At 42.2% G+C, this 15,779-nt stretch overlaps 2 protein-coding genes across 7 annotated transcripts in view; one reads left to right on the top strand and one right to left on the bottom strand.

The window, feature by feature from the left end:
* Nucleotides 1-15,779, bottom strand: part of LOC109689049 (uncharacterized) — a 595,734-nt gene that overhangs the window by 396,094 nt on the left and 183,861 nt on the right. The window lies entirely within an intron of this gene.
* LOC109675410 (uncharacterized) overlaps nt 1-15,779 on the top strand; it is a 51,757-nt gene that overhangs the window by 16,920 nt on the left and 19,058 nt on the right. For 2 of the 6 annotated variants that reach the window (XR_012441068.1, XM_074053391.1), the window contains one exon: nt 11,525-11,638. The exons of the other annotated variants lie outside the window; for them this stretch is intronic. The gene's annotated coding sequence lies outside the window, so the exon portion shown is untranslated. The remainder of the gene's footprint in view (nt 1-11,524; nt 11,639-15,779) is intronic. 6 annotated transcript variants of the gene reach the window in all.

Raw genomic sequence — 15,779 nt, 5'->3', positions numbered from 1 at the left:
TTGAGCCTGTGGAGGAGCCTTTTTTTACAGGGAGGAAAGTAATTGGGGTGTGGGAGTTGCCTCTGCATGGTGACAGTGGTCTCTGAACTTAGGGACATGTTTAACTTTCTAAGTGTGGGTCCCTTGGGAACTCTGGGTGAAGCAGGCTGATTTCCTGAGCGGCTTCCCCCTCGTTTCCTTTGTAGAATCTGGTTTCTACAAAATAATAAGTTTACTTCATCATTTGAAAATTTTCTAAGCCAAGTGCCGTGGCACACTCCTGTAATCCCATAACTGGTGAGCTGGGGGCTGTAGGATCTCTGAGTTCCAGGCCAGCCTTGAGGTACATGTCTCAAAAAGTAAAATTTTTGTGTGATTTGGTGGAAGATGGTTGGAATTTTCTTGGTTGGAATCTGAGTGGATAAAATGTAGAAGTCTCAAGATGCAAGCAGAATGTTTGAAAAAATTGTTTTATGAAATATTAATGAAAATGTAAAAAACCACAGAGTCACATGCAGGTGAGTAAATAGGCCATGGTCACTTTGGTGGGTCTACCTTCTTTCATTCTGCTGTGTAGGCAGAGTTGACCACAGGAAGGATTTTTTAACTTTCTTTATTGCGTTCCCCTGTGTTTATCACTGAATTTTTCTTGGCTTGCCTCTTGAGTTTTGAGTGACTTACTCCAGCATACATGTTCTGTTAGATTATGCAGAAAGGGTTTTTCTTGTGTTTTTTCTCATCTCTTGCACATTTGATGGTGTTAGTGGTCATGAGGGTTATTTGCTCATTTCACTGTCTGACACGAATGAACTCACACTGAGCAGATTTCCTTGATATAGAATGAGAATACCTTAATATACAGTGTGGAAAAGCCTCATTATCGTATGAACTTTGAGGAACATGACATTGCTTAGAGAAGATATGTAGTGTCAACATAATTTATGTGGAACATATCTAGTCATCTCAGTTGCATTCATGTATATAAACAGGCATGCCACAGTAACAAATCCTGAATAAGGTGCAAAAGTGTTCAAGAAGCCTACACCAATGCTCCGAGGATCAAAATCTTGTAAAAAAAAAAAAAATCAACATGTTAGTTGAATAAATTACTTTCAGCCACCTATGAAAATTCCTCTGTAGTGGAATTGGATGAGTTTAAGTCTTATGAAGTGCTTTCAATGCAAACTAATTTATGGAGTATGTTTCAGAAATCGCACAATCTGAAGGAAGAAAAGTTGTATCATGTTCACCCATGAGTCATTCATAAATTAGATCTGTGGGCTGTGTTTTCTGATATTCACTTGTAAAAATAACGGTTATGGGGACATGGTTCTCTGAGCTTTGTTCAAGCATTAGTGTGTTTGTTTAAGGAGTGTCCTTTCTAATCAAATATGGTCATTTTTTCCTTCATAATGAACCATATTGGATACATGTGTGAATCAAAGTGTATTTCTATTATCCTGTAGACTTTTTTATATATTAAAAAACATGCTTAAAGGGCCATTACAATATGCATTTGTTGGGGTGTTTCTACTGGTCCCATGATAGGGTCTTACCATTCATATTTTACCACATCTTTTTTGTGGTTAAATGACACTTTAATAAGGATTTTAGGTTTTTTTGGTGATACTGGATTTGAACTCAGGGCCTCACAATTGCCAGGCAGATGGGCTAGTACTTGAGCCATTCTGTCAACCCTTTTTTTTGTTGAGTAATTTCGAGATAGGGTCTCTCAAAACTGGCCCAGGTTGGCCACTTTTCTTAGCATAGGCCCAATGCCCCTTTCATAAACATCTTCACCTTGCACAGTTGTCACTTCCATACACTTAGACCTCAGCACATGTCACAAAGTGAGTAGATGTAAGTGGTTTGTGTTTTGTTAACTAAGGAAGTCCACTCTGTGCATTTCTTCAAGTTGCCTTCTTTGCACTGTGGACATTACAGGATTTCATAATTGTTAGTATCTCAGAGCTCCCTTCTCCTTGGTCCAGATTTTTCCTTCCATCTTAATAGAGAAACCCAGGCAAACCCAAGGAACACAGGAGACGTCCTAGCAATGAGTCCTCTGGTTCTAAGTCAGCATGTGTCTTTGGCACTCACCAATATTGAGCTCAGGAGCACAGTGGATTTTTGTGTTGCTTGTAGCTTTACAAATGTGCCACCTATTGCCCAGTTGTGTATTTGTTTCATTTTATTGATATATCAGTATATATATAATTATTTTTTTTGAGCTATGTCCCTAACCCAAACTAATCATTTAATGTTGCTGCGTTCATGTTAGGTGTCATTAGGTATGAATTTTATTCACTGATTCCATGGGATAAATTCCTCAATTTCAGAGATTGGAAAGCTGCCTCAGGTTAATAAATGTATTTTTGTATTTGCCATTTTGATCAAATGAGTCAATTGAAGGAAAGAAGTCCTAATTTTTATAAATATAAGTTGAAATGGGATGTATTCTGGGAAAAAACATTTAATTCATTCCAGTGTTGCCAAACTAATGGAGTTCACTTATGCACAGATTTTTTTTTGTTTGTTTGTTTTAACAATACAGAGTGAGCCGGGTGCCAGTGGCTGATGCCTGTAATCCTAGGTACTCAGGAGGCAGCGATCTGGAGGATCATGGTTCGAAGCCTGCCCCAGGCAAATAGTTCCCAAGACCCTATCTTGAAAAACCCCATCACAAAAAATGGACTGATGAGTGGTCAAGGTGTAGGACCTGAGTGCAAACCTCAGTACCACCAAAAAAATAATAACAATATGGAGTTATATCAAATAGTAGCCTAAGTTGCCCTAGACTTTCTGATTTCCTGATGGCTCCCTGAGGTCTGTAGGGTTTTAAATCTTGTTCAGGGTGCCTATGTAGAAGCATGAGTAAAAGCCATAAAAAGAGTAAATGCAAATATCTTTTGAGCACAATAAAAATTTTAATTCATGAGTACCAACAGAAAAGGAACCAACTCAGGTGAGCACAGACAGGAGAACCAGTACGACTTCTTGAAGTTCACGTGACAAGCTGGCTCTTGCTGTGGGGAACTCTGCAGTGAGAACCATCAGCTCTTCTATGAACCTTGGTCATGTACAAAAGTGTCTGTGAGGATGTGTGACCATATGTCCTTGTTTGCTGAGGACAGTCTATATCCTTGTTATTCCATGATTTTTATCTTAGCAGACCCTCCTAAAATGATTGTTTGAACAACAAATGTGTTTCAATTTCCTTACTGAAAGCATTAGTTGGTTTAAAACCTACCAAGGTGAAATAAAATTTCCGTGAAAGATCAGTTATCAGCCGCTGACTTGGTTGTTTGTAAGGTTGAGCTGTGCTGTTTCAACTGCAGGTATTGGCTGAACATATTTAAGATGTAGGGAAATAGATTCCCCAAACCTGGTTTTCTGTCATGACAAAATTGCTAGCTTTTAGCTTCCGTAGAGATTGTACTTGCTAAACAGCTGAGTCCACATTTTCACTGCTATTACCTGCATGGTTTAGGTAAATAAACTGATTGACCACCTGGTGTTCATGGTAGCAGGTTTTATTTCATGTGGCATTCACAAATGACACCTCTCCTTTGTTGAAGTTTGCTACTGAGATTGCTGTGCTGTTAGCATAGGCCAAGGTGCCTTTCATAAACATCTTCATGCTGTGTTAAATGTTGTTCCTCTCACTTTGTACTGTAAAGCCCTACCCTGAAACATGGTAGAATTTGGAGTTGGGTCCTGTAAGAGGAAAGTAGGGTTACATGAGGACATAAGTGTGGGCCCTTGTTATGTTATTAGCATCCTTCTAAGAACAGTACTGAGAGTGAGGTCCATCTTTGTCTCATGTGAGGACATAGCAACACCTTTTATTCTGCAAGTAAAAAAGATGGCAAGTTTTGAGGAACTAAAGCAGACAGCAGCTAGTTCGTGGCTCTCCCTGCCTCCAGAACTGTGGAAAATTTGTGGCTTCTGTGTGTGCTACTCACCCATGCTGTTTTGTTGTACTGGATTGAGCTAAGGTACCAGCTGCATTCTGTGATTGTTGTCTGTGGAATCACCTGAAATGACCCCCATCCACCTTTCCTCACCCACCTTTTTTCCTCAAATATCTTATTGATGCTGATGTAAATAACCTGTACTTTTAAGCACGATTCACAGCAGAAACGTGGTGGGGTGGGGGGCAGTCACAACGAGAGTGCATGGTAGACTGGTGAAGGTGTCTTTTACCAAATTACAAGTGGTATTTTAGGAATCCCACCTGGTATTCCAGTGGAACACTGGGGCCAGCAGCCAGCAGCATGGGGATGAATGTTCACAAATATTCCTTGAGAGGCAGGCAAAAGTTACTGGAACCCAGCAGAATCTGTATGCTAATTCTGCAGGGGCTGTGGCCTGTGCCAGAGGACAGCAGGACTGCCACCATCTCAGGACAGCAGACTGGCAGGCAGCGCAATCAGTGTCCTGCTGTCTCTCCCCTACTATTTAGTGATTTCCTGTTGGCTCCTCCTAAGAAGTGAAACCTGCTAGAAGCCAGTGACTGTGGCAGCAAGTCTTGTGTGGTACTGACTGGTCAGGTCCCCGTGTCACAGGGCAGGATGGGGAAAGAGGGATCTACAGGTGAGTAGGTGCGTTCAGTGCTGGGCTGCTTTCTGCTTTTGCCCAGGTACCATCTTGGTTTTATTTTCTTTCTTTTTTTTCTGCAGTACTGGGGATTGAACTCAGGTCCTCACTCTTGGTAGGCAGTTGTTGTACTCCTTGATTCATTCCTCCAGTCCTCAGGTATTACCTTTGGAAACACTGGCTTGGCCTTATAGGTGCTGAGATCGTGAGCTACATCTCCAGTTTCCTGCACAACCTGCTCCCTGACATTTTCACACAGAATGAATGACATGGAAGTGCATGACCCTTCTGCTCATTAGACAATGGTGGGTCACTAGGAGTTGACAGCAAGGGAATTTAACATTAGTATCATTATTTGTCTGTACTCAGTCCAACTTGCAATGGTTCAACTTGCTTTGTTGGTGTGAAGTGAGACGCACTCAGTAGAAACTGTACTATGGATTTTGAAATCGTCATCCTTACTAGGAAATGAGATCTTTTTTCCTACCCTGAGTAGCTCTATCACAGGCCGCTTGTTATAGATTGAACAGGAAATGTTCCCTGCAGGCTCCTGTGTTGAAGGCCTGGTCCACAGCTGCTACTGTGCTCTTTGGGGAGGTACTGGGAACTTTAGGAATTGGGGTGGCATTGGAGGAAGTCTGTCTCTGGGGGAATGCCCTGGAACAGTGGGGAAAATGTAACTGGACTTCAGAAGGGAAAACCTTTTTGTATTTCCAGCTTCTGCGCTAGCCAGTTTCCTCTGCTTGTTAATCAAACTGACACTTTTTCCCTTATTGTCTACATGCTGGAAAGCCCGGTTAACTCCCTTCACTCTTCATTTAAACAAGGCAGTCCTCTCTTCTTGTCTCTCTGACCACCAGAGAAGTAAACCTATCAGCTAAAACAGATTTGGAGATGTGTTGCCCGACACCTGGAGAACCAAGGCCAGATGTCATCCCAGAACATACGTTCCATCATGTAATCAAACTCAGTCCTTGAATTCTTCCTTAAAAACCACCTCTCAAAAGTGGGAGTTTTGAGAGGCTGACTCTCCTTATTATCTTCTGATGAATAATAAACCTTATTTTCTTTTCCTCAAAACTCTGCTCTCAGCCAGGGTCTGTAATTCTAGCTACTTGGGAGTCCGAGATCGAGAGGATCATGGTTTAAGGCAGTCCAGGCAAATAGTTCACGAGACCCTGTCTCCAAAAGAACCAGAACAAAATGGACTGAAGGTGTGGCTCAAGTGGTAGAGTGCCTCCTTTGCAAGTGTGAAGTCCTGAGTTCAGAACCCAGACCCACCAAATATAAGTAAACAAATAAAAAATAAATCCTCCTCTCATTTTTTTGTGAATTGGCATTGAGCCAGGATACCAGCTTTCTGGTGACAAAAACAAATCCTTCTAAATTGTTTCTCACATATTTGTCACAGCTATGAAAAACCAAATGACCGTCTGTCTTCCATCCTCTTAGCCTACCCCTTCCCTTCACCGCCACCCTGGCCTCCTTTGTTGCCAGCTCAAGCGTTGGTATGAGCAATTCCATCTCCCTGGAATGCTCTTTGTATAACTAACTTCGGTGCATCTTTTGTGCCTCACTCTATGTTCTTGGTGAGTTGCACCCTCACCCCATCTCTAATGCATGAAGCACTGGTGTTGTGACCAGAGTTAGAGCAAAATGCCTGGCTCCAAGGAGCCCCAGTGGGCTAAGTTTGGTCATCCTTCCCAATCAATGACATGAGCAGCACTAAAGGCAGGAAGGGAGCTTTTTAAATGCTTGACCACACCACAAAGAACAGATTTCTGAAGGTCTAAAATCTGTCTTCTAAGTGTTTGCAGCAGTCAAGGCATTATACAGGAAAGAGACACAAAGAGAAGGATCAGACTTTTCTGTGGTAGTGGTCCTTGTCATCTTATCTCATTTATTTACCTTTTTGGAGGTGCTGGGGTTTGAACTCTGGGCAAGGCAAGCATTCTACCACTTGAGTCGTGTCTCCAGCCCAGGCCCAGTCACCTAAGTATGACCTTGCTATGGTTGTCTGTCTAGCTGTGGTCTGGTTTATCATTACCTTGGGCCATTTTCTCAGGACCTGCAGAACTATGTTGGAGTTAAGAAGGTCTCTGTTGCTTACAGGGTAGTCTTGGTTCCTTCTCTTAAGATGTTCACACATCGGGGCCATTGTTCCTGTGATCCACGATAACTGCATGGCAGGAAGACTCAGGAGAGCCCAGAAGGAAGGAAATGGAACAAGATGGAGTCGGGCTAGCCAGGTCAGGGAGGTGGCTCTCCTTCCAACCCCCTCTACCTAGCGATCATCTCTTTGCTACGTGCATGCGGTGGAAGTTAGGACCCTCTTACACCTCCCCTCTTGTCAACTCCTAGTCTCCAGGAATTCAAGGTGCTGTGTCATCTGGTCACTGTCACACGATGGTTTAGTGTGTGGATGCATCTGAGGCACTTGACTCACGTAAGTGAAAAGGCGTCAGATGCCTGTGTGGGAAAGAACGACCATTAGCAGAACAAGGGTAGGGACCAAAGTCACACGACATCCAGGCCTCTATCTAGTGGAAGAATAGGCTTCTTTCCTAAGAACCTTCTTCCTGTTACCACACATGGCTCCAATTGCTTTTATGGGAGTGTTGGAATTGATAACCCTCTGGTGCTGAAAACAGATACACAAGAGACAGAAAATCTTGACAGGGCAATTTTCTCTTGATCAAGAGGGTGCAAGCATGTGCTCACTCCTGCTGAGCAAACACACAAGCACAAAATGGCTGACAGTGGCTCCTCCTTACATCCCCGACACAGTTGTACCTGCCCCTCACCTGGGACTTGTCCAGGACAAAGGTTCACAATCTCCCTTAATTGGCTAAAAGGCTTGGGAGATGGGCTAGGGCATACTGCTTCCAGGCAATGGAGTTGTACAGGAATCCAGAAGAAGCAGCAAGAACCCTTTAAACATGCAAATCACCTAAGATGGCGACCTGAGGAATTTTTAAGTAATCTAAGAGAGTAACAAATACTTTGATAGAAAAAATCATTTTTCTTACAGGAGGTCTCATAAAAATGACTCCATTTTCTTTCTTTCTTTCTTTCTTTCTTTTTTTTTTTTTTTTGGTGGTGTGGTTTGAACTCAAGGCTTCACACTTGCTAGGCACATGCTCGAGTCCATTTTCATCTTTACATTTTTCACCTCTTTCCTGTCCTGGGATTGGGTGCTGGGTTTTGCACTTACTGTGTACGCACTCATCACTTGAGCTCTACCCCCAGCCCTATTCCTTGACTAGATGCAGGCCATGTTCTAGCTGCTGATGCAGCTGTACACATGAACATGTTAGGCCCTGTAGCCTCCACAGCCAAAACAAAAGAAAACCCAGGCACTGGTGGCTCATGCCTGTCATCCTAGCTACTCAGGAGTTAGAGATGAGGAGAATCATGATTCAAAGCCAGCCCAGGCAAATAGTTTGAGAAATCCTATCTAGAGAATACCTAACACAAAAATGGGCTGGCAGACTGCCTCGACAGGTAGAATGCCTACCTAGCAAGCATCAGACCCTGATGAGTTCAAACCACAGTATCACCAAAAAAAATCAAACACAAAACTAAGGGCCTAGAACCCAGAGAACAGAGCAAGTTCTGACATTCAGACTGGAGTAACCAGACTGGAGTAACCAAGGGATGTCAATCTATTCCCTCCCCAATTTCTATAGTGACCCGCTGAAGTGTATTTGTTGTTCAATCTGCATGGGTTTGTATATTTCCATGATTTGTTGTGCTAGTTCTAACTTCTTTTTGCTTGGCATCTAGGTGCCAATGGCTCATGCTTATAATCCTAGCTACTCAAGAGGCAGAGGTCAAGGATTGTGGTTCAAAGCCAGCCCAGGCAAGTATTTTGAGAAACACTGTCTCAAACAAAACCAACACAGGCAGTGCTGGTGGCTCATACCTGTCATCCTAGCAACTCAGGAGGCAGATATCAAGAGAATTGTGATTCAAAGTCAGCCCCTGGCAAATTGTTCACAAGACCCTCTCTGGAAAATACCCAACACAGAACAGGGCTGGTGGGGTGGCTAAAGTGGTAGTACCCCAGATCACCAAAAAAAAAAAGACTTACTTTGTGGCCTAAAATGTGACCTGTTTTAGAGAAAGTTCCATGGGCTCCTGAGAAGGACGTGTATTTCAAGCTGTAGGTTGGAATACTGTATACATTTTCATTTGATCTGTGGTACAGTTGAACTCTGAAGTTTCTTCCTTGATTTATTTTGGTATGTAGTTTATGAAATTGGCTGTACCAACATGTGGGGCATTTATATTTGTAATCATCATAAGTTTATTTTCTATTTCTTTTGCAGTACTGCAGTTAGAACTCAGGGCCTTGCACTTGTGTGGCATGCGCTCTACCATTTGAGCCACTCTGCCAGCCCTCTTTGTGACTTCTTGATGGATAATTGTTCCCTTTATTAATAGGTAGTGATCTTTTTCTCTTTTAATTTTGGCATCAAATCTGCTTTGCCAGTTATGAATATACTTGCTTTTGGCTTCCCCTTGCTTGGAATTTCATTTTCGCTCCTTTCATTTTCAGTCTTCATGTGTTTGCTAGTAAGGTGTGCTTGTCTTGTTTCTTTTTCTTCTTGGCAGTACTGGTGTTTGAGCTCAGGGCCTTGTGCTTGCTAGTCAAGTGCTCTACCACTTGATCCACACCCTCAGCCCTTATTGCATTAGGTTATTTTTCAGATATGGGTTTCATGTTTTTGCTGTGACTGGCCTGGACCTTGACCCTCCTACCTACAGCTACACTCATCTTATTGGTTGAAATGGGGTCTCACAACTTCTTTGCCTTGGCTGGCCATAAACCTCAATCCTCCCAGTTGCCTGCCTCCTGAGTAGCTAGGATTGAAGGCGTGAATCACTGTGCCCAGTCTGAGGTATGCTGCTTGTAGACAAAAACAGATGGCTTTTGTTTGTTAATCCAATCATGTAGCCTGTTTTATTTGGAGAGTTAGGACCATTTATTTTAGGGTGATTATTGAGAGGCATTTGCTGTTCCCTCGGATTGTTGTTCCAGGCCAGCAAGGGCTGCATGTTGAGACCCTTGTATCATAAAATACAAAAATGGAGAGAATCTAAGTAAGATAAATCTTCAACAAAATTTGTAGAAAGCAAAGTAAATCTAAGTGATTTTGACTGTTTCGTGTGTCCCATGACCTGGGAGCAGGGATTCAATTAATATTTTCTCCATTTTAGAGAAGAATAGTGTAGTTTTGTATTATCTTTTACTTTTGTGAAGGAATTTTGGGATATCTTAATTCACTTTCCACTTGATACATTGGGATTGTAGAAACTATTTCTTTGCAGATATAATTTTTGAAGGAATATATATTACTTATTATCTGTTCAAAATATCCATGACTGTAAGATACTCTTCATGCATTCACATCATCTAGTTTTGTTTGTGGTATTGTTATTTTGTGGGACTGGGGTTTGAACTTAGGGCTTTATGCTTACAAAGCAGGTGCTCTCCCCTTAAAGGGTAATGGAAGGAACTGAATGGACTAAAGTTAAGCATACTCACAGCATGGATACACTGAGAAACCCTTTTGAGCATCCACTTAAATATTAATAATGACAGACAGGACTGCAAAATAAGTACAGGGTGTGTGTGGGGGGGTTACTAGTGGGAGGTAGGAGGGTGAATGAAGGAGATTAAGGTGAGGGTATATGGTAGATGGACTTCATATACTCAAATAGAAGAAAGAAACTTCTTACAATTGCTTTAAGTGGGGTGGTAGACTGGGGGAGTGACAATGGGGGTGATCTAACTAATGTACAATATAAGTCTAATTGGAATTGTGACTGTGAATCCCCCATATACAAATATATCCTAATTTTTTTTTTAAAAAGCAGGTTCTCTCCACTTGAGCTACACCTCCAGTCCATCTTCTAGATTTTTGGGGTGTTGAAATTTTTCTCTTTGGAGACACTGCGTGGTATGAGTTCATTTGTAGATATTTATTGAAGACATTTTCCAAGTATGACATGCAGAACCCTGTGGGCCTCTGGTCCATGTCTGTGGGTTCCTGGTGTCCTTAACTTTTCAATGACATGGAAAGATGTGGTTTTTCCTAGGCTTCAGCTAAATGAATAGATCCTGACAAAAAGAGTAAGTAGATCCATATCTGGGAACTTCCCTCTGTTACCCATGCCTGTGATTATACAATTTTATCAGGTGGATGAAATCTGTGTACACACAGAGGCCTGGGCGCGGTCACTATTCACGTTATTAGCAAATGAAAACTTCAGTTCTGGCTCTCTGGCTGCTACCATAGCAACAGTCAAAAAGAATGTTTACGGTCACCATTTCTGTCCATTGTGGTTGCCATAACTAAATGTCATTGTGTGGGTGACTTATAAGCAATACTTCTCACAGTTCAGAAATCTGGGAAACCCAAGGTCACAGCATCAGCAGACAAAATTGCTAGCGAGTGTCACCTTCCTGGTGTGTAAGTGGTGTCCTCACATGTCAAAATGGTGAAAAAGCTGCCTTGCCCTGTGTAATACGGACACTTCTCATTCCTGAGGTCTGCCATTGTGACCTTATTCTATCCCAAAGGGCCTACCACCTCTTATGATCACCTTGGGATTAGGGTTCACTGTACAATGCTTAGGGGAACTTACACATTCGGACAACAGCAGCCACTGCCCATGGAGGGATGTGTTTGGACCATGTCCCGGACTATGGATGAGTCAATGTGGTCTCTAGGTGTCCATGTATTGAAAGTCTATCTCCAGTGTGGAGTAGTAAGAGGACGACACTTAACCCAATGTGTTCTTCAGAGCCTAAGCATTCTGCATGTGATCAGGATCAGACAAGAAATCAAGAGACAGGATGAGATGGGATGGGGTGGGGAGGGGGAAGCTATTGCTTTTACATTCATGCCCAACCTTTCCCCTAATCCTTCGATTCCAGAACTGAGATGCTCAAGTACTCTCCGCCTTTTGTCATGTGAAGCCCTGACCTCTTCGGAACACTGCCCCCATCACAGCCTGCCTTGGCCATCAGCCTCTAGAATCCTGAGCCAAAGTAAACCTCATTTCTTTAAAAACTTCGCAATTGGTAGTGTTGTGTTACTAGCAGAAGAAAATGGACCGAGTAGCAGAATACTGTGTTCATTGCTTTCCACAGTTTCTCAGAGTTTATTAAGGAGAAAAGGAAAATTGAGTCCAGTCAAAATGACTGATTTCAGGCAGTGTCTCAGTGGCTGTCGTGGAAGGTGAGGTCTAGGAGGAGACTTGTTTCTGAGCTGAGCATTGTGGGGCAAGGGAGACATAGGGAGAAGGGAGACATAGACCGCATAAGTGATAGATTATAGAGGGACTACAGAGACCCTAAAATGGATGACTACTGATGGGACTCAGGGCTCTGCTTAGCCAGAATTTAGGACAGGAAGTGATCCCTTGTTAGTAATGGTATCTCTATGAAACCAGAGGACAGTGGCTCAGAGACTGTGATGAGCATCATGGAAAGAAAATAGGTGTTAAAAATAACCTTTTCAGTTGATATCTGGAAAGAGTTTTGGGTTTGGCCTGGGTAGAGTTGTTCTGATCAGTCTACCTTGAATGTAGTAGAAAAATCTGTGAAGGTCGGCCTTGGAGAAGGGCTCAGTCATGTAGTGCTCTTAGAAAGGGTTTAGTAATTTGACAGTTGACTTAGGTCAGAACCGCAAGTGACTGCAGGTGAGGGTTCCCTCTGGCGATGTTAAGATCCTGAGGACAGAGATTTTTCACACTGGGATGAAGGGATCCAGCAAGGTGGGTCTCAGAGTTACATCCTTAGGTGTCCCTGCCTCAGCCCAGGGTTGGATCCACTCTGTGTCTGCATTTCATACTTTCTCATACCATATTTTATTTTATTTTTTGTGTGGTACTGTGGATTGAACTCAGGCCCTCGTGCTTGCTAGGCAAGCATTCTACCATTTGTGTGACATCAGTTTAATCTCCTATATTAAAGCATAGTTCCTTGTGGCTTTTATTGTGACCTTGGATGCAGAGGCTGCCTATGTTAGCTGGTTCAAAGGTTTCTTTGTTTTTTTTTCCCCTCTTCAATCCTTTGTGGACTATTGCTGCCATGTAACTCCCGTAGCTCCGGGAATAATTGTGTCCCCTTGTTGGTATGTTTCTATTTTCTTGGCTGAAAATAGGTGGACCATTAGAAAAGTAAAGCTTAACTGGGGAGGAGAAAGACATTTACAATGAAAACTTTAAAACATTGAAAAAAGAAGAAAGAAATTGAAGAAGTCCCTAGAAGAGGTAGAAATCTCCCATGTTCATGGATTAGTAGAATTGATATTCTGAAACTAGCTATACTACTGAAAGCAGTATACAAATTCAGTACAATTGCCATAAAAATTCCAATGACTTTTTAAAAAACTTTTATTTTATTCATAGGTGCATTCAATGTTTGGGTCATTTCTCTCCCCTTCTCCTACCCCTTCCCTCCCCCCCCACCCTGCCCTCTCCCTCTCCCCCTCCCCCCACCCCCTTGCTACCCAGCAGAAACTATTTTGCCCTTATCTCTAATTTTGTTGAAGAGAGAATATAAGCAATAATAGGAAGGAACAAGGGTTTTTGCTAGTTGAGATAAGGATAGCTATACAGGGAGTTGACTCGCATTGATTTCCTGTGCATGTGTGTTACGTTCTAGGTTAATTCTTCTTGATCTAACCTTTTCTCTAGTTCCTGGTCCCCTTCTCCTATTAGTCTCAGTTGCTTTAAAGTATCTGCTTTAGTTTCTCTGTGTTGAGGGCAACAAATGATATCTAGTTTTTTAGGTGTCTTACCTATCCTCACCTCTCCCTTGTGTGCTCTCGCTTTTATCATGTGCTCAAAGTCCAATCCCCTTGTTGTGTTTGACCTTGATCTAATGTCTGCATATGAGGGAGAACGTACAACTTTTGTTTTTTTGGGCCAGGCTAACCTCACTCAGAATGATGTTCTCCAATTCCATCCATTTACCAGCGAATGATAACATTTCATTCCTCTTCATGGCTGCATAAAATTCCATTGTGTATAGATACCACATTTTCTTAATCCATTCATCAGTGGTGGGGCATCTTGGCTGTTTCCATAACTTGGCTATTGTGAATAGTGCTGCAATAAACATGGGTGTGCAGGTGCCTCTAGAGTAACCTGTGTCACATTCTTTTGAGTATATCCCCAAGAGTGGTATTGCTGGATCAAATGGTAGATCGATGTCTAGCTTTTTGAGTAGCCTCCAAATTTTTTTCTAGAGTGGTTGTGCTAGTTTACATTCCCACCAACAGTGTAAGTGGGTTCCTTTTTCTCCCCCTCCTCGCCAACACCTGTTGTTAGTGGTGTTTTTGATGATGGCTATTCTAACAGGGGTGAGGTGGAATCTTAGTGTGGTTTTAATTTGCATTTCCTTTATTGCTAGAGATGGTGAGCATTTTTCATGTGTTTTTTGGCCATTTGAATTTCTTCTTTTGAGAAAGTTCTGTTTAGTTCACTTGCCCATTTCTTTATTGGTTCATTAATTTTGAAAGAATTTAGTTTTTTAAGTTCCTTATATATTCTGGTTATCAGTCCTTTGTCTGATGTGTAGCTGGCAAATATTTTCTCCCACTCTGTGGGTGTTCTCTTCAGTTTAGAGACCATTTCTTTTGATGAACAGAAGCTTTTTAGTTTTATGAGGTCCCATTTATCTATGCTATGTCTTAGTTGCTGTGCTGCTGGGGTTCCATTGAGAAAGTTCTTGCTTAAACCTATTAATTCCAAAGTATTTCTTACTCTTTTCTGTACCAACTTTAGAGTTTGGGGTCTGACATTAAGGTCCTTGATCCATTTTGAGTTAATATGGATCCAGTTTCAGTTTTTTGCAGACTGCTAACCAGTTTTCCCACGAATTTTTGTTGAAGAGGCTGTCTTTTCTCCATCGTATATTTTTAGCACCTTTATCAAAGATGAGTTGGTTATAGTTGTGTGGCTTCATATCTGGGTCCTCTATTTGGTTCCACTGGTCTTCATGTCTGTCTTTGTGCCAGTACCATGCTGTTTTTATTGTTATTGCTTTGTAATATAGTTTGAAGTCGGGTATGGTGATACTTTCTTAATCAAAGTAGAAGAAACAATCCAAATTTCAAATGCAAGCACAAAAGACCAAGAATAGCCAAAACAATCCTAAGCAAAAAGAGTAATGCTGGAGATATCACAATCACTAATTTCAAAAGCTACTACAGAGTCATAGTAATAAAAACAGCATGGTATTCTTGTGCACATTCATACAGAGACACAGACACAGACACACACACAGACACACACACACACACACACACACACACACACACACACACACACACGTACAGCAATGGAATAGAACAGGGGACCCAGAAGTAATCCCATGTAACTAAGCCATATGATTTTTTTACAGTCCTGGGGTTTGAATTCAGGGCCTACAACTTGAGTGAGTTCACCAGCCGTTTTTTTGTGTGATGTGGTTTTTCAAGATAGGGTGTCATGAACTGTTTCCCGAGGTTGACTTCAAACCACAATCCTCCTGATCTCTGCCTCCTCAGTAGCTAGGATTACAGGCATGAGTCCTATTTGCAGTAGTTATTTTTCAGATAGGGTCTCACTTTATTCCCAGGTAGTGTCAACCAAGGTCCTCCTATTTGTGCTTTCTCATGTAAGTGGGAAGACAGGCATGTGCCACTGTGCCCCGCCGTTGTTTGGGATAGAGTCTCAAGAACTTTTTGCATCCAACCTCTCTCCTCCAAGATCTTCACTTCTCAAGAAGCTTAATTCCAGTTGGACTTGGTAGTGGAATTTTTCTGTGACTTGTAAAGCGGTGATTGGTGGGTTGTGACACAATGCCACTATTTCAGTTCTGCTCTCTGTAGGTTTTACAATGCTGGGTTGTCCTCTGGTCATTCAGATGGCTTTGGTATAGAATGTAGTGCATGTGGTGTGCACCATTTGTGTAAATCCTAACATAGGACTGATAGCCCCTCTTAGGTCTTGGGTGTGTACATAGGCACTGTTGAGATTGGCTCTGTTACTGGTTTGGTGTGCAGGCTCTGCATCTCCTGTTTATTTAAACTCTGTGTGCAGGGTGCAGCCTTCTGCACCACGCTGGATTCTTCCCCTCTCCCTTTCCCGCTTGGAGGGGAGAATCCCCTTTCATCCTGACCCAGGAGCTGGGGCATTCC

Source organism: Castor canadensis, chromosome 14, assembly GCF_047511655.1.
Source record: "Castor canadensis chromosome 14, mCasCan1.hap1v2, whole genome shotgun sequence".
Classification (NCBI taxonomy): Eukaryota; Metazoa; Chordata; class Mammalia; order Rodentia; family Castoridae; genus Castor; species Castor canadensis.
The sequence above is the reverse complement of the archived record's forward strand: the minus strand, read 5'-3'. Positions and strand labels throughout refer to the sequence as shown.